This window comes from Enhydra lutris, unplaced genomic scaffold (genome assembly GCF_002288905.1).
Source record: "Enhydra lutris kenyoni isolate GAN:26980312 unplaced genomic scaffold, ASM228890v2 scaffoldscaffold12, whole genome shotgun sequence".
NCBI classification, from domain to species: domain Eukaryota; kingdom Metazoa; phylum Chordata; class Mammalia; order Carnivora; family Mustelidae; genus Enhydra; species Enhydra lutris.
The window spans coordinates 1,288,526-1,308,115 of NW_019154096.1; the positions used below are offsets into that span (position 1 = coordinate 1,288,526).

A 19,590-nucleotide genomic window follows, 5' to 3' on the forward strand; every position below is an offset into this window, starting at 1 on the left:
CTTCAGATTTTTAGTTTCTTGCTGATTGAATCTTTTTTTTTTTTTAAGATTTTGATTTATTTGACAGAGATCACAAGTAGGCAGAGAGGCAGGCAGAGAGAGAGAGGGAGGGAAAGCAGGCTCCCTGCTGAGTAGGGAGCCCGATGCAGGACTCGATCTCAGGACCTGATATCATGACCTGAGCGGAAGGCAGCTGCTTAACCCATTGAGCCACCCAGGCACCCTTGCTGATTGAATCTTGAAAGATGGTATGTTTCTAAGAATTTATCTATTTCTTCTAGGTTGTCCAGTTTGTTGGCATATAATCATTTGTAGTAGTCTCTTATGACCTATGTATTTCTATGGTATCAGTTATAACTTCTTTCATTTCTGATTCTACTTATTAGACCCTGTCTTTTTCTTGATGAGTTTGGTTAAAGGTTTATTAATATTGTTTCTTTCAAAGAACCCATTTCATTGAACTTCACCATTTTTTGTCTCCATTTATTTCTGCTCTGATATTTATTATTTCCTTCCTTTTACTAATTTTGTACTTCTTTTTTTTTTTTTTTCTATTCTCCTGAGGTGTAAGGTTGGATTGTTTATTTTTTTGTTTTTCTTTTTCTTGAGGTAGGCTATGGCCTTTCCTCTTAGAACTGCTTTTGCTACATCCCGTATGTTTTAGAATGTTGTGTTTTCATTTGTCTAATTTTCTCTGATTTTTTTTTCATGGATCCATTGGTTATTTAGTAGCATGTTCTTTGTCTTAACATGTTTGTGGAGGTTTTTTTTTTTTTTTTTCTTCTTACTGTAAGTGATTTCTGGTTTCATTCCATTGTGTTTGGAAAAGTTGCTTGATACGATTTCAGTCTTTTTTAAATTCATTGAGACTTATTTTGTGGCCTAATGTGTGGTCTTTCCTAGAGAATTTCCGTGTGTACTTGAAAAGAATTAGTATCTACTGTGTTGGGATTGGATGCTTTGTATATATCTATTCAGTCGACCTGGTCTAATGTATCTACTAAGGCCAGTGTTTTCTTTTTTTTTTTTTTAAAGATTTTATTTATTTATTTGACAGAGAGAGATCACAAGTAGGCAGAGAGGCAGGCAGAGAGAGAGGAAGGGAAGCAGGCTTCCTGCCAAGCAGCGAGCCCGATGCGGGACTCGATCCCAGGACTCTGGGATCATGACCTGAGCCAAAGGCAGCAGCTTAACCCACTGAGCCACCCAGGCGCCCCTAAGGCCGGTGTTTTCTTATTAATTTCCTGGTTGGGTGGTCTCTCCAGGGATGTAGGTGGGCGTTAAAGTTCCCCACTGTTACTGTATTGCTGTTAATTTATTCATTTGTGTTTGTTAATATTTGCTTTATATATTTAGGAGCACCTATGTTGGGTGAATATTTACAATTGTTACATCTTCTTGTTGGGTTGATTTATCATTATGTAATGCCCTTGTCTCTTGTTACAGTCTTTGTTTTAAAATCTACTTTGTCTAAAATAAGTATTGCTATGCCATGTTCTTTTCTTTCCTGTTTGTGTGGAATATATTTTTCCATCCTTTCACTTTGAATTGGTGTGTGTCTTTAGATCTGAAGTGAGTCTCCTGTGGGCAGTATATGGATAGGTCTGCTTGTTTATTTATTTATTTAAAAAATTTATTTTAATTCCAGTATGGTTAATGTACAGTGGTATATTAATTCCAGGTGTACAGTACAATTCTCTGTAGTACTCCGTGCTCATGAAGATAAGGGTACTCTAATTCCCTTCACTTCTTTCACCCATATTCCAGCCCTTCCCCTCTGGTAACCATCTGTTTGTTCTCTGTAGTTAAGAGTCTGTTTTTTGGTTTGTCTCTTATTTTTTCCTTTGTTTCTTAAATTCCACATATGAGTGAAATCATATGGTATTTTTCTTTGATTTATTTCACTTACTCTCTAGATCCATTATGCTGTTGCAGATGGCAGGATTTTATTCTTTTTTATGGCTGAATAATATTCCTCTGTGTGTGTGTGTGTGTGTGTGTTCCACATCTTCTTTATCTTTTCATCTATTGATGGATACTTGGGTTGCTTCCAAAATTTGGCTATTGTAAATAATGCTGCAGTGAACGTAGGGGTGCATATATCCTTTCAAATTGTTTTTGTATTCTTTGGATAAACATCCAGTAGTGCAAGTACTGGATCATAGAATAGTTCTATTTTTTATTTTTTGAGAAACTTCTGTACTGTCTCCCACAGTGGCTGTACCAGTTTGCATTTCCACCACGAGGGTTCCTTTTTCTCCACATCCTTGCCAGCACTGGTTGTTTCTTGTGTGTGTGTGTGGTTTTTTTTAAGATTTTATTTATTTATCTGATAGAGATCACAGGTAGGCAGAGAGGCAGGCAGAGAGAGAGGAAGGGAAGCAGGCTCCCTGCTGAGCAGAGAGCCCGATGCATTCCGGGCTCAATCCCAGGACCCCGGGATCATGACCTGAGCTGAAGGCAGAGGCTTTAACCCACTGAGCCACCCAGGTGCCCCTCTTGTGTTTTTGATTTAGCGATATCTCATTGTGGTTTTGATTTGTATTTCCTTGATGTGAGTAATGTTGAGCATCTCTTCATGTGGCTGTTGGCCATCTGGATGTTGTCTTTGGGAAAAGTGTTCGTGTCTTCTGCCTATTTTTAAATTGGATTATTTGTGGGGTTTTGGTGTTGAGTTGTGTAAGTTCTGTATTACGTTTTGGATGTTAACCCTTTATCAGATATATCATTTGCAGATATCTTCTCCCATTCATTAGGTTATCTTTTAGTTTAGTTGGTTGGTTCCTTTGCTGTGCAGAGCTTTTTATTTTGATGTAGTCTCAATAGTTTATTTTTGCTTTTGTTTCCCTTGCCTCAGGAAGCATATCTAGAAAGACATTGTTATGGCCTATGTCAGATTAATTACTGCCTGTGTGCTTTTCAAGGATTTTTACAGTCTCAGGTCTCACATTTTGGTACTTAATCCATTTAGAGTTTATTTGTGTGTATGGTGTCAGAAAGTTCTTTTGCATGTCCAGTTTTCCAGACACCATTTATTGAAGAGAATGTCTTTTTTTTTTTTTTTAAGATTTTTTTTTATTTATTTGACAGAGATCACAAGCAGGCAGAGAGGCAGACAGAGAGAGAGGAGGAAGCAGGCTCCCTGCTGAGCAGAGAGCCCGATGCAGGGCTCGATCCCAGGACTCTGAGATCATGACCTGAGCCGAAGGCAGCGGCTTAACCCACTGAGCCACCCAGGCGCCCCGAGAATGTCTTTTTCTTATTGCATATTTTTTTTTTAATTTCTTTTCACTGTTCCAGAATTCATTGTTTATGCACCACACCCAGTGCTCCATGCAATACACACCCTCCTTAATACCACCACCAGGCTCACCCCCATCCTCCTCCCCTCCAAAACCTTCAGTTTGTTTCTCAGAGTCCACAGTCTCTCATGGTTCATCTCCCCCTCCGATTTCCCCCAACTCCCTTTACCTCTCCATCTCCCAATGTCCTCCATATTATTCCTTATACTCCACAAGTAAGTGAAACCATATGATAATTGACTCTCTCTGCTTGACTTATTTCACTCAGCATAATCTCCTCCAGTCCCGTCCATGTTGCTACAAAAGTCGGGTATTCATCCTTTCTGATGGAGGCATAATATTCCATTGTGTATATGGACCACATCTGCCTTATCCATTCGTCCATTGAAGGGCATCTGGGTTCTTTCCACAGTTAGGCGACCGTGGCCATTGCTGCTATGAACATTGGGGTACAGATGGCCCTTCTTTTCACTACATCTGTATCTTTGTGGTAAATACCCAGTAGTGCAATTGCAGGGTCATAGGGAAGCTCTATTTTTAATTTCTTTTTTTTTTTCCAAAGATTTTATTTATTTGACACAGAGAGAGAGATCACAAGTAGGCAGAGAGGCAGGCAGAGAGAGAGAGGGAAGCAGACTCCCCGTTCAGCAGAGAGCCCGATGCGGGGCTCGACCCCAGGACCCCGAGATCATGACCTGAGCTGAAGGCAGAGGCCTAACCCACTGAGCCACCCAGGTGCCCCTATTTTTAATTTCTTAAGGAATCTCCACACTGTTTTCCAAAGTGGCTGCACCAACTTGCATTCCTACCAACAGTGTAACAGTATTTTTTTTTAATTTTTAAGATATATTTGATTTTTAAAAAATATTTTATTTATTTGACAGAGATCACAAGTAGGCAGAGAGGCAGGCAGAGAGAGGAGGAAGCAGGCTCCCTGCCAAGCAGAGAGCCTGATGCGGGGCTCGATCCCAGGACCCTAAGGCAGAGGCTTAACCCACTGAGCCACCCAGGTGCCCTAGTGTAACAGTATTAAAATAGGTATTAACTCTTCTTCTTTCTCCACATCGTCTTCAACACATGTTGTTTACTGTCTCGTTGATTTTGGCCATTCTAACTGCTGTAAGGTGGTATCTCAGTGTGGTTTTGATGGGAATCTCCCTAATGGCTAATGATGATGAACCCTTTTTCATGTGTCTGTTAGCCCTTTGTATGTCTTCATTGGAAAAGTGTCTGTTCATGTTCTGTGCATTTTTTATGTAATTGTCTGTTTTGTGTGTGTTGAGTTTGAGGAGTTCTTTATTGATCTTGGATATCAGCCCTTTGTCTGTACTATCATTTGCGAATATCTTCTCCCATTCCATGGGTTACCCTTTGTTTTGTTGACTGTTTCCTTTGCCATGCAGAAAGAAGCTTTTGCTCTTGATGAGGTCCCAAAAGTTCATTTTCACTTTGTTTCCTTTGCCTTTGGAGACATACCTTGAAAGGAGTTGCTGTGGCCGATGTCAAAGAGGTTACTGCCTTTGTTCTCCTGTCAAAGAGGTTACTGCCTTTGTTCTCCTCTAGGATTCTGATAGACTCCTGCCTCACCTTGAGGTCTTTTATCCATTTCGAGTGTATCTTTGTGTATGCTGTAAGAGAATGGTTGAGTCTCATTCTTCTACACATAGCTGTCCAATTTTCCCAGCACTATTTATTGAAGAGACTATCTTTTTTCCAATGTATATTTTTTTCCTGCTTTGTCAAAGATTATTTGACCATAAAGTCAAGGGTCCATATCTGGGATCTCTACTCTGTTCCACTGGTCCAAGTGTCTGTTTTTATGCCAGTACCATGCTGTCTTGGTGATCACAGCTTTGTAGTAAAGCTTAAAATCAGGCCATGTGATGCCCCCAGTGTTGTTTTTTTTTTTTTTTTTTTTTTTTTTTTTTCAACATTTCCTTAGCAATGTGGGGTCTTCTGGTTCCATACAAATTTTAGGATTGTTTGTTCCAGCTCTTTGAAAAATGCCAGTGGAATTTTGATCGGAATGGTATTGAAAGTATAGATGGCTCTAGGCAGTATGGACATTTTTAACAATGTTTATTTTTCTGATCCATGAGCATGGAATGTTTTTCCATCTTTTTGTGTCTTCTTCAGTTTCTTTCATGAATGTTCTGCAGTTCCTTGAGTACAGATCTTTTACCTCTTTGGTTAGATTTATTCCCAGGTATCTTATGGCTTAGGATGCTATAGTAAATGGAATCGATTCTCTAATTTCCCTTTCTGTATTTTCATTGTTAGTGTATAAGAAAACAACTGATTTCTGTACATTGATTTTGGATCCTGCCACATTACTGAATTGCTGAATGAGTTCTAGTAGTTTGGGGGTGGAGTCTTTTGGGTTTTCCATATAAAGTATCGTGTCACCTGTGAAGAGAGAGAGTTTGACATCTTCATTGCCAATTTTAATACCTTTTATTTCTCTTTGTTGTCTGATTGCTGTTGCTAGGTCTTCTGGTACCATATTGAATAAGAGTGGTGAGAGTGGGCATCCTTGTTGTGTTCCTGATCTCAGAGGGGAGGCTGTGAGCTTTTCCCCATTGAGGATGATATTTGCAGTGGGTTTTTCATAGATTTTATGAAGTTGAGGAACGTTCCCTCTATCCCTATACTTTGAATTGTTTTAATCAGGAACGGATGTCTTATTACATATTCTTTTCCCCCATTGCATATTCCCTCATTTGTCAAAGATTAATTGGCCATAACATTGTAAGTTTATTTGCATTCTGTTCTTTTCCATTGATCTTTGTGTCTATTTTTGTTCCATACTGTTTTAATTACTAAAAGCTTTGTAATATAACTTGAAATCTGGAATTGTGATACCTCCAGCTTCATTTTTCTTTTTCAAGATTGCTTTGGCTATTTGGGGTACTTTATGGCTTCTCACAAATTTTAGGATTATTTGTTACAGTTCTGTGAAAAATGTTGTTGGCATATTGATAGGGATTACATTAAGTGTGTAGATTGCTTTGGGTGATATGGACAGTTTAACAATATTTGTTCTTGTAATCCATGAACACAGAATGTTTTTCCATTTGTTTTTGTCAACTTCGGTTTTTTTTTTTTTTTTTTCATCAGTGTTTTATCATTTTTAGAGTACAGGTCTTTTACCTCCTTGGTTAAGTTTATTCTTAGGTATTTTACTATTTTGGGTGCTGTTGTAAATGGGAGTTTTCTTAATTTTTCTTTTTGCTGCTTCATTATCAGTATATTGAAATGCAGTGGATTTCTGTGCATTGATTTTGTATCTTGCAACTTTACTGAATTGCTTTATCAGTTCTAGTAGTTTTTTTGGTGGGGTCCTTAGGGTTTTCTGTATAGAGAAGCATGTCATCTGCAAATAGTGACAGTTTTACTTATTCCTAAGTAATTTGGATCCCTGTTATTCTTTTTTCTTGTCTGATTGTTGTGGCTAGTACTTCTAGTACTATTCAATAAAAGTGGTGGGAGTGGACATTCTTATCTTATTCCTGACCTTAGGGGAAAAGTTCTCAGTTTCTCCCATTTAGGATGATATTAGCTGTGGGTTTTTCATCTGTGACCTTCATTATGTTGAGATATGTTGCCTCTAACCCTACTTTGTTGAGCATTTTTATCATGAATAGTGGTTGTTCTTTGTTAGATACTTTTTCTGCATCTATTGAGATGATTATATGGTTCTTATCCTTTCTCTTTTTAAAATTTTTTTTAAAGATTTTATTTATTTATTTGACAGACAGATCACAAGTAGGCAGAGAAGCAGGCAGAGAGAGAGGAGGAAGCAGGCTCCCTGCTGAGCAGAGAGCCTGATGCGGGGCTTGGTCCCAGGACCCTGGGATCATGACCTGAGCCAAAGGCAGAGGCTTAACCCACTGAGCCACCCAGGTGCCCCTCTTATCCTTTCTCTTATTGATGTGGTGTATCACGTTTATTGATTTGGGAATACTGAACCACCCTTGAATCCAAGAATAAGTCCCACTTGATAGTGGTGAATGATATTTTTAATGTATTTTTGGATTCAATTTGCTAATATTCTGTTGAGGATTTTTTTTTTTTTAAGATTTTATTCATTTGACAGACAGAGATAGTAAGTAGAGAGGCAGGCAGAGAGAGAGGAGGAAGCAGGCTCCCTGCTGAGCAGAGAGCCCCATGTGGGGCTCGATCCCAGGACCCCGAGATCACAACCCGAGCGGAAGGCAGAGGCTTAGCCCACTGAGCCACCCAGGCGCCCCTCTGTTGAGGATTTTTATATCTATGTTCATCTGAGATATTGGTCTGTTCTCCTTTTCTGTGGTATCTTTATCTGATGTTGGAATCAGGATAATGCAAACATCATAAAATGAATTTAGAAGTGTTTCCCTTCCTTTTCTGTTTTTTAGAACAGTTTGAGAATAGGTATTAACTCTTCTTTAAATGTTTGGTAGAAATTGCTTGTAAAATCATCTGGTCCTGGAGTTTTGTTTGTTGGGTGGTTTTTTTTTTTTCCCCCTCTTTTTTTTTTTTTTTTAATTTATTTGACAGAGATCACAAGTAGGCAGAAAGGCAGGCAGAGAGAGATGGAGGAAGCAGGCTCCCCGCTGAGCAGAGAGCCCGATGCGGGGCTCAATCCCAGGACCCTGGGATCATGACCTGAGCCAAAGGCAGAGGCCTTAACCCACTGAGCCACCCAGGCGCCCCTGTTGGGTGTTTTTTTGTTTTCTGATTCAATTTCATCGCTAGTAATTGGTCTATTCAAATATCCTATTTCTTCCTGCTTCAATTTTGGTAGGTTATATGTTTCTAGGATTAATCCATTTCTTTTAGGTTGTCCAATTTGTTGGCATATGATTTTTCATAATATTCTCTTATCTTGTATTTCTGTGGTGTCAGTTTTATCTTTCATTTCTGGTTTTTTTTTTTTTAGTATTTAGTTATTTGTATTGATTGGATGAGTCTGGATAAAGGTTTATCAGTTTTTTTAAAAGATTTTTATTTATCTGACAGAGATCACAAGTAGGCAGAGAGGCAGGCAGAGAGAGAGGAAGGGAAGCAGGCTCCCCGCTGAGCAGAGAGCCTGATGTGGGGCTGGATCCCAGGACTCCAAGATCATGACCTGAGCCAAAGGCAGAGGTTTTAACCCACTGAGCCACTCAGGCACTCCAGGGTTTATATATTTTGTTCATCTTTTCAAAGAAACAGCTTTTGGTTTCACTGACCTCTTCTATTTTTTTAGTTTCTATATTGTTTATTTCTGCTCCAATATTTATTGCTTCCTTCCTTCTGCTGGTTTCGGTCTTTTTTTTTCCCCCTAGTTCCTTGAGGTGTAAGGTTAGATTGTTTGGTTTTTTTATTTTTCATCTTGAGGTGGGCCAATATTGCTATGAACTTCCCCTCTTAGAACTGCATTTGCTGGATCCCAAAGATTTTGGACTGTTGTGTTTCATTTTCATTTGTCTCCATGTATTTTTTTATTTCCTGTTTGATTTTTTTGGTTGACCCTTCTCATTGTTTAGTAACGTTATTTTTTTTAAAGATTTTATTTATTTATTTATTTGACAGAGACAGAGAGAACGCGAGAGATCACAAGTAGGCAGAGCAGCAGACAGAGAGGGCGGGGAAGGGGTGGGGAAGCAGGCTCCCTGCTGAGCAGAGAGCCATGTGGGGCTTGATCCCAGGACCGTGGGATTATGACCTGAGCCAAAGGCAGAGGCTTAACCCATTTAGCCACCCAGGCGCCCCTAGTAATATGTTATTTAACCTCCATATATTTGACTCTTTCCACATTTTTTCTTGTGGTTGATTTCTAGTTTCATAGCATTGTGTGGTTTTTTAAATTCATACTTGTTACATGATCTGTTGTGGAGAGTGTACTGTGTCCTTTTGAAAAGAATGTGTATTCTGCTGGTTCAGGTTGGCATGTTCTGATTATATCTGTTAAATCCGTCTGGTCCAGTGTGTCATTCAAAGCCACTGTTCCCTTGTTTTTCTGTTTGGATGATCTGTCCATTGATATAAGTGGGGTGTTAAAGTCCCCTGCTATTATTGTATTACTATCAGTCAGTTCCTTTATGTTTGTTACTAACCGTTTCATGGATCTGGGTGCCCCCATGTTGGGTGCATAAATATTTATGATTGTTTTGTCTTCTTGTTGGAGTGTTCCCTCTATGATTATATAGTATGCTTTTTTGTCTCTTGTTACAGTTTTTGTTCTGAAGTCTATTTTGCCCAGTGTAAATATTTTTACTTTGGTTTTCTTTTGACATTCATTTGCATGACAGATGTTTCTCTATTCCCCCATTCTAAGCCTGCATGTGTCTAGTTCTGCGATGAGTCTTTTGTAGGCAGCATATAGATGGGTTGTGTGTGTGTATGTTTAAAGAATTTATTTCAGATAGAGAGCACAAGCAGAGGGAGAGGGAGTCTGATGTGGGGCTTGATCCCGGAACCCCAAGGTCATGACCAGATCCAGATGCTTAACTGAAGTGAGTCACCCAGGTACCCCTGGTCTTTTTTTTTTTTTTTAATCCACTCTGTCACTCTATGTCCTTTTTAAAAAATTTATTTTATTATTCTTTAAAGATCTTAGGTTTTAAAAAATATTTAAAGATTTTATTCATTTATTTATTAGAGAAAGAAAGCATGGGCATGCATAAGCACCGGGAGGAGCAGAGGAGCAGAGGAGCAGAGGAGCAGAGGAGCAGAGGGGCAGAGGGGCAGAGGGGCAGAGGGGCAGAGGGGCAGAGGGGCAGGGGGATGGATGAGCACTCTGTGAAGTGAAGCCTCATGCTGGGCTCAGTTCCAGGACCCTGAGATCATGACCTGAACTGAAATCAGGAGTCAGATGCTCAACGGACCGAGCCACCCAGGCACCCCCCACCCTTTGTCTTTTAATTAGAGCATTTATTCCATTTACATTCCTAATGATTATTGATAGGTATGTATTTATTGCTCTTTTGTTACTAATTTTGTGGTTGTTTTATAGTTCTGTATTCCATTCTTCCTTGCTCCCCTCTCTAATGGTAAGTCTGCTTTCTTCAGTGATTTACTTGGATTTCTCTTTTATTTTTGCATATCTGTTACTGGTTTTTGATTTGTGCTTAATATTAGGTTTGTAAATGACATTTTACATATATAGCAGTCTGCATTAAGTTGATGATTGCTTAATTTTTTTTAAAGATTTTATTTATTTGACAGAGATCACAAGTAGGCAGAGAGGCAGGCAGAGAGAGAGAGGAGGAAGCAGGCGCCCTGCTGAGCGGAGAGCCCAATGTGGGGCTCGATCCCAGGACCCTGAGATCATGACCTGAGCCAAAGGCAGAGGCTTTTAACCCACTGAGCCACCCAGGCGCCCTATGATTGCTTACTTTTAAACCTATTCTTCACTTCTCTTTCCCCACATTTTAGGTAGATGGCATCATACTTTACATTGTTTTATTTTATACATGGCCTGAGTGAGTTTTACAGATATACTTATTTTTACTGCTTTTGTGCTTCCTACTTGTTACTCTTACTCATGGTTTTTCCTTTCTGCTCAAATAGTCCTCTTTAACATTTCTGGTAGGGTTGGTTTAGTGGTCATGCATTCTTACCTCTCTTTATTCTGAATGACAGCCTTGCTTGATAGAGTATTATTGGCTACAGATTTTTTCCTTTAAGTGCTTTAAATATATCATTCTTCTCTATTTCTGGCCTGCCTGGTTTCTGCTAAAGAATTAGCTGATAGGCTTATGGAGTTCTCTTTCTCTAGCTACTTTTTTTTTTTTTTTAAGATTTTATTTATTTATTTGACAGACAGAGATCACAAGTGGGTAGAGAGGCAGGCAGAGAGAGAGGGGAGGAAGCAAGCTCCCCACTGAGCAGAGAGCCTAGGGCTTGATCCCAGGACCCTGAGATCATGACCTGAGCCAAAGGCAGAGGCTTAACCCACTGAGCCTCCCAGGCGCCCCGTCTGTTGCTACTTTTAAATGTTCTCATTATCACTACTTTTGTGCCATTTTAATTACTTTGTGTCATGGTGTGGGCCACTTTGGGTTGATTTTGTTGGGGGATCTCTGTATGCCATAGATCTGGATATCTGTTTCCTTGCCCAGACTTGGGAAGATTTCAGCTATTACTTCAAATAAATTTTCTGCCCCCTAATTCTCTCTTCTCCTTCTAAGATTTCTATACTGCAAATGTTATGCTTGATGGAGTCACTGAGTTCCCTGAGTCTATTCTCATTTTGCATTTTTTTTTTTCTTTTAACTGCTTAGCTTGATTACTTTCCATTACTCTGTCTTCCAGGTCACTGATTCATTCTTCTGCTTTGGTACCCTGCTGTCTATTCCGTTAGTGTATTTTTAATCTCATTTGTTTTGTCCTTCATCTTTGCTTGGATCTTCTTTATCTCTCTTCAGGGTCTCACTGACATCCTCCACTTTTTTCTCAAATCCAGTGATATGATTATTACTTTAGATTCTCTGTCAGGCATATAGCTTATCTCCATTTTGCTTAGGTCTCTTGCTGTGGTTTGGTCCTGTTCTTTCATTTGGCAACTATTTCTCTGTCTCCTCATTTTGTCTAACTCTGTGTCTGTTTCTGTGTGTTAGGAGAGTCACCGATGTCTCCTGGTCTTGAAAGTCGTGGCTTTATGAGGATTTCCTGTAGTGTCCTCTAGTGCAGTGTCCCTGTTCTGGAACCTGGTGCCTCAGGGGTGTGTCCTGTGTGTGTTACAGGCACCCTGCTGTGGTGGCTGAGCCCCTTGTGACTTCAGTCCATTCATCCTCAGTGGCTCTCTTTGTTGTGGGCAGTGTTTGGTCCTTGCAGTGTGAGTGGACCTGTGTTGGGCTGCCAGGGCTTGAGTTGAGTCAGAACAAGCATTTGCCAGAGCTGTGGTAGCTCTGAACTTCTGGGTGCTCTTTGTTGTTCCCTGCGAAGCTTTAGTTGGTGGGTGGGACCTGCAGTCAGAGCAGATGTCTGTCTCCACGCCTCTGCTGGGTCAGCAGTCAGACTGGTATGTGTGGTCATATTCCCCTCGCCCCGGGGCAGTAGTCACTGGGAGTCAGGCCAGCCCCTGCCAGGGCTTCTTGCACGTGGCCCGGCTTGTGGCCCGACTTTGAATGGGCCCCATCCAGGAGTGTATTGGAGGCTATAGATCTGTAGTGTGGGGGCGGGGTGTGTGTGTGTGTGTGTGTGTGTGTGTGTGTGTGTGTGTGTGTGTGGGCAGCAGTGTTAGCAAGGTTTGCACACTGCTGGTTTTCTACAGGAGAGGTCCAGAAGTGAACTGAAGCACGCCTGGCTGGAAGGGGCATATTCCTGAAGCCCAGGGAGCGGGAAGCGATGGAAGCAAGTTAGGTAGTGAAAGTCAGCACAGCGCTGGTTCCCACAGATTGCTCTGTATTTATGCTGGGGGAGGGTGGGGGAGGGAAATGGTGCTTTTCAGTTTCTTTGTTCTGGTGGAGTCCTCCAATGACCCCTGCCCCTCTAGGACCTGCTCTGAGATTAGTAAATAAATCTCCCTCCCATGGGCCCCAAGCATTTTTCAAATTGCTGCTTCTATTCTGTATCTCTCTAGGCTGTTTGTTGGGCTCTTTCTTTAAGGGCAAGGACTGAGCTGCTCATTCTCGGGGCTCTTCCACAGCTGGGCCCACTGATTTTTAGAATTCCAGACTTAAAGTCCCGCTGATTGAACAGGCTCACAAAATTCAGCCCCTCTGGCTTTCAAAGCCAAATATTAAGGGAATTCGTCTTCCCCGTGTGATCTTAGTGTGATAGTCTGTTCCCCTTCTCCCGGCCTGCACGTTCCTCACATCTTTGGGAGGCTCATAGTCTGTTTAGCTCCTCACTGTGTTTCTACCCTTCCTGCCCTCTTTCGTGTGGTCTTTTCTGTGCATTTAGTTCTGGAGTTTGTTCTGCCTTCAGGTTGTTTTCTGGGTGGGGTTTTTTGTTTTTTTTTTTATGCTGATATGGGTGTTGTCTAATTCTGTCTGTGGAACAGGGTGGGCTGAGGGTTCTCCTACTGCACCATCTTCCCAGCATTCCTCCTGAGAGGTTCGAATCAAAGGAGCGAGACTGATACAAAGGCGAAGGTCAAGCAAAGCTTTATTTCGCGCCAAGCATCGAGAATCAAACCTGACCGTTCGGGGCCGCCTTTTACAGAGAAAGCGACCCCTCACAGACTAACTTTTATAGAGCAAAGGCCACGTGGTTGAGCCTGGCCACTCACAGGTGGCCAGTGAGATTGCAACACAGAGAAAGCTGCACAGTCATGCTAGGTCACCACGGGTGTCCAGTTGAATTACAATTCGCCCCATAGTAGCTATTTTGAACTAGCCTATCTCTTTGGTCAGAATTGGCACCCGAAAGGCGCGGCCCACACTCCTTGGTAGCTAGGGAGACAGTATGCGCGCCCCACTGATTGGAGGTCTCCACCTGGCCCCACTCGTCCCTGCATCTAGGTTCTGTCATCTCCACCTGACCTGACCTGCCCTTGTATTTGGGCTCTGTTACCAGGGACTGGTGGACCACATTTTACTGGTTTCCCGGACTTGCTTTTAAGTAAGTCCCCTGAGGAGGGGGAGGGGCAGGGTCAGTTTAAGTTTTACTGCGCAAACAACAAAATGGCTGTTCAACCGAGATGGAGCAGCTCTGGCTAAATAGGCCCTTACGGTCCACCTTACTGTCTTTTTTTTTGTTTGTTTGTTTTTTCTTTTTGTTTTGTTTAGTTTAGTTTTGTGAAATGTACTCAGCCATCCTAAGTCTTTTAATGAGCATTTAGTCCATTTACATTAAAAGTAATTATTGAAAAGTATGTATTTATTGCCATTTTATTGATTGTTTCCTGGTTGATTTTGTAGTTCCCTTTTCTTCTCTTGTGATTTTATGACTTTCTTCCATGTGATGTTTGGATTCCTTTCTCTTTTATGCGTGTTTGTCTATTATAGGCTTTTAGTTTTTGGTTACCATGAGGTTCATATATAACAACCTCATATATAGCAGTCTGTTTTTGTTTTTGTTTTTTAAGATTTTATTTATTTATTTGACAGAGAGAGATCATAAGCAGGCAGAGAGAGAGGAGGAAGCAGGCTCCCTGCTGAGCAGAGAGCCCGATGCGGGGCTCGATCCCAGGACCCCGAGATCATGACCCGAGCCGAAGGCAGTGGCTTAACCCACTGAGCCACCCAGGCGCCCCTATAGCAGTCTGTTTTAAGTTGGTGGTTGCATAAGTTGGCGCATGTTGTAAAAGCACTACGTTTTTACTCTCATTCCATGTCTTTTTAATGTCATGTCTTACATCCTTTTATTTTGTGTGTCCCTTGACTAATTATTGTAGATAAAATTGATTTTACTAATTTTTCTTTTAAATTTCATACTAACTTTCTCTGTTATTGATCTGCTATCTGTACCATATGTTTGCCTTTACCAGAGAGATTTTTAAAATATATTTCTTACTTCTTGTTATGGTGTTTTCTGCTTAAAAAAGTCCTTTTAATATTTCTTGTAGAGCCAGTTTAGTGGTGATGCAGTAAGTTCCTTAGCTTTTGCTTTTCTGGGAAACACTTTACCTCCCCTTCAGTTCTGAATGATAACCTTGCTGGGTAGAGCATTCTTGTTTTTCCTTTTAGCACTTTGAATATATTGTTTCTTGCTCCTGGCCTGAGAAGTTTTTGCTGAAAAAATCAGCTGATAATCTGGGGGGGGGGGTCCGCCTTTTTTTTCCCTCTTGGTGCTTTTAAGATTCTCACTTTATTTTTAACCTTTTAATTGTAACATGACTTTGAGTGGATTTATCTGGGTTCATTTTTTGGGGGGGGGTACTCTCTGTGCTTCTTGGACCTGGATGTCTGTTCCCTTCCTCAGGTTTGGGAAATTTTTGGCCATTATTTCTTTAAAAAGTTGTTTGCCTTCTCTCTCTTTTTTTTTTTTTTCCTGGCACCCCTATACTGTGAATGTTAGCATACTTCATGTTGTCCTAGAGGTCCCTTAAACTATCTTGTACTTAAACTTATTATTATTTTCTTTTTTTGCTGTTCATTATGGATGATTTCCACTACCCTGTTTTTAGACCTCTGATCCATTTTTCTGTATCTAATCTGTTTATTCCCTCTATTGTATTTTTCATTTCTGTTACTGTATTTTTCAACTGTGATTGGTACTTTCTTATATTTTCTGTTGAAGTTCTCAATGTGTTCACTCATTTCTTCTCCCTAGGTCAGTGTCTTTTTGACCATTACTTTGAACTGTTTATTGGGTAGATTTCTTATTTCTGTTTTGTTCTTTCTCTGAAGTTTTGTCTTTTTTTTTTTTTTTACATTTTTATTTATTTTTTGTTTATTCTTGTTGTTGTTGTTGTTGTTCTTTTGTTTGGAACATATTTTCCTGTCTCCTCATTTTGCCTGTCTCTGGTTCTGTGTATTAGGTAGTTCGCTATGTCTCCCGGTCTTGAAGGAGCGACTATATGTAGTTGTTCTGTGGGGCACAGAAACACAGTCCCCTTGGCCTCCATAGACCGTTGCTCCAGGGCTTTCCCCCTGTGAGGGCTGCACGTGACCTCCTGTTGTGGCAGTGCTTGGACTGCAGTTGTCGTCCATTTCTCTGGTGGGCCGGGTTATCACCCCCTTGGCTGCGAGGCCACACAGAAGCACAGGGTCATGTGGAGCTCAGCAGTGTGCACCCCCTGACACTAGCAGTCTAGAGGGCGGATCAGCATGACAGAAGGAGACAGCAAAAATGGTTTGCCGCTGGTGTCTCAGTCCCGGGGAGAGACCCAGCTGTCCCCTGCCTCTCCAACAGATGGCCCAAGGTTAATAGGGGGTCTCCTTCACCTGTAGTCTCTATGCTTCTTGTCTGGTATTTTTGTGCTGGTTTCTGGGTCGAATGAGTCTGCACAGGCCCTTTAAGAATGGGTTTTCCCTCCCTAGATTCCTATAGTTTGTATGGGTGATTCCTTGTTGGTTTTGAAAGCCAGTTGTTTGGGGGGCCGTCTCATCTGTGCAGGATATAAAGCCTGATGTGAGTTTGAATTTCTCACTCCTCTGGGAAAATTTCCATTCCTTTGAGATCTGTCTGGACTGTGCAATACCATTCCTGGGTGTGGTTTTTCCATTAGTGAGACAAGATTTCTGCCTCGTCTACCTGTCTCAGGCTGTGTCTTGTTGTGTAAGTGCTGTTCATCCAGTTTCCAAGTCCCCCTTTAGAAGGAGGTTTGCCATACGTAGTTGTAGGTTTGTTGTGTCCTTGGGAGGAGGTGAGCTCCGGATCTACCTATGTGGCCATTTTGAACCATCTTCTCTACTAACGTATATTTTATTTTTTTTTTTTAAAGATTTTATTTATTTGACAGACAGAGATCACAAGTAGGCAGAGAGGCAGGAAGAGAGAGAGGGGGAAGCAGGCTCCCCGCTGAGCAGAGAGGCCAATGTGGGGCTCGATCCCAGGACCCTGGGATCACGACCTGAGCCGAAGGCAGAGGCGTTAACCCACTGAGCCACCCAGGTGCCCCTCTACTAATGTATATTTTAAGAGTCTCATGCTCTACCGACTGAGCTAGCTGGGCGCCTTACTAATGTATATTTTAAATCACTATTTCCTGCACCGATGATCCAAAATTATTTATTTATTTATTTATTTAAATTTTTTATTAATGACTTTTCAGTGTTCTGGAATTCATTGTTTACGCACCACACCTAGTGTTCCATGCAATACGTGCCCTCCACAATACCCACCACCAGGCTGGCCCAACTTCCCACTCCCGCCCCTTCAAAACCCTCAGAATGTTTTTCAGAGTCCATAGTCTCTCATGGTTCACCTCCCCTTCCAATTTCCCTCAACTCCCTTCTCCTCTCTAACTCCCCTTGTCCTCCATGTTATTTGTTATGCTCCACAAATAAGTGAAACCATATGATAATTGACTCTCTCTGCTTGACTTATTTCACTCAGCATCATCTCTTCCAGTCCCGTCCATGTTGCTACAAAAGTTGGGTATTTGTCCTTTCTGATGGAGGCACAATACTCCATAGTGTATATGGACCACATCTTCCTTATCCATTCGTCCATTGAAGGGCATCTTGGTTCTTTCCACAGTTTGGCGACCGTGGCCATTGCTGCTACAAACATTGGGGTACAGATGGCCCTTCTTTTCACTACATCTGTATCTTTGGGGTAAATACCCAGTAGTGCAATTGCAGGGTCATAGGGAAGCTCTATACTTAATTTCTTAAGGAATCTCCACACTGTCCTCCAAATTGGCTGCAACAACTTGCATTCCCACCAACAGTGTAAGAGGGTTCCCCTTTCTCCACATCCTCTCCAACACACGTTGTTTCCTGTCTTGCTAATTTTGGCCATTCTAAGTGGTGTAAGGTGGTATCTCAAGGTGGTTTTAATTTGAATCTCCCTGATGGCTAGTGATGATGAACATTTTTTCATGTGTCTGATAGCCATTTGTATGTCTTCATTGGAGAAGTGTCTGTTCATGTTTTCTGCTCATTTTTTTGATATGATTACCTGTTTTGTGTGTTGAGTTTGAGAAGTTCTTTATAGATCCTGGATATCAACCTTTTGTCTGTACTGTCATTTGCAAATATCTTCACCCATTCCGTGGGTTGCCTCTTTGTTTTGTTGACTGTTTCCTTTGCTGTGCAGAAGCTTTTGATCTTGATGAAGTCCCAAAAGTTCATTTTCACTTTGGTTTCCTTTGCCTTTGGAGACCTATCTTGAAAGAAGTTGCTGTGGCTGATATAGAAGAGGTCACTGCCTATGTTCTCCTCTAGGATTCTGATGGATTCCTGTCTCACGTTGAGGTCTTTTATCCATTTCGAGTTTATCTTTGTGTACGATGTAAGAGAATGGTCGAGTTTCAATCTTCTACATATAGCTGTCCAGTTTTCCCAGTACCATTTATTGAAGAGACTTTTTTTTCCCCATTGTATATTTTTTCTGCTTTGTTGAAGATTATTTGACCATAAAGTCAAGGGTCCATATATGGGCTCTCTACTCTGTTCCACTGGTCCAAGTGTTTGTTTTTATGCCAGTACCATGCTGTCTTGGTGATCACAGCTTTGTAGTAAAGCTTGAAATCCGGCAACGTGATGCCCCCAGTTTTGTTTTTGTTTTTCAACATTTCCTTAGCAATTCAGGGTCTCTTCTGATTCCATACAAATTTTAGGATTATTTGCTCCAGCTCTTTGAAAAACCGGTGGAATTTTGATGAGAATGGCATTAAAAGTATAGATTGCTCTAGGCAATATAGACATTTTAACAATGTTTATTCTTCCGATCCAAGAACATGGAATGGTCTTCCATCTTTTTGTGTCTTCTTTGATTTCTTTCATGAATGTTCTGTAGTTCTCGAGTATAGATCCTTTACCTCTTTGGTTAGGTTTATTCCCAGGTATCTTATGACTCTTGGTGCTATAGTAAATGGCACTGATTCTCTAATTTCCCTTTCTTTGTTTTCGTTGTTAGTGTATAAGAAAGCAACTGATTTCTGTACATTGACTTTGTATCCTGCCACCTTACTGAATTGCTATGAGTTCTAGTAGTTTGTGGGTGGAGTCTTTAGGGTTTTCCATATAAAGTATCATGTCATCTGCAAAGAGAGAGAGATTGACTTCTTCGTTGCCAATTTAGATACCTTTTATTTCTTTGTTGTCTGATTGCTGTTGCTAGGACTTCTAATACTATGTTGAACAAGAGTGGTGAGAGTGGGCATCCTTGTGTTCCTGATCTCAACGGAAAGTCTGTGAGCTTTTTCCCATTGAGGATGATATTTGCTGTGGGTCTTTCATAGATAGATTTTATTAAGTTCAGGAATGTTCCCTCTATTAATCAGGAACGGATGCTGGATTTTGTCAAATGCTTTTTCTGCATCAATTGAGAGGACCATGTGGTTCTTTTCTCTTATTGATTTGTTCTATCACATTGATTGATTTGCGAATGTTGAACCGTCCTTGCAACCCAGGGATGAATCCCACCAGGTCATGGTGGATAATCTTTTTAATGTGCTGTTGGATCGTATTTGCTATTTGCTAGGATCTTGTTGAGAATATTAGTGTCCATATTCATCAGTGATATTGGTCTGAAATTCTCCTTTTTGGTGGGGTCTTTGCCTGGTTTGAGGATCAGGGTAATGCTGGCTTCATAAAAAGAGTCTGGAAGTTTCCTTCTGCTTCAATTTTTTGAAACAGCTTCAGGAGAATAGGTGTTATTTCTTCTTTGAAAGTTTGGTAGAATTCCCCAGGGAATCCGTCAGGTCCTGGGCTCTTGTTTTTTTGGGAGGTTTTTGATCACTGCTTCAATCTCGGTACTAGAT

The 19,590-nt window shown here is 41.0% G+C and overlaps 1 protein-coding gene across 3 annotated transcripts in view; it reads left to right on the forward strand.

Annotated features, from left to right (window-relative positions):
• The window catches only part of LOC111144751 (galectin-8-like), a 45,892-nt gene that overhangs the window by 7,126 nt on the left and 19,176 nt on the right, over positions 1-19,590 (forward strand). The window lies entirely within an intron of this gene.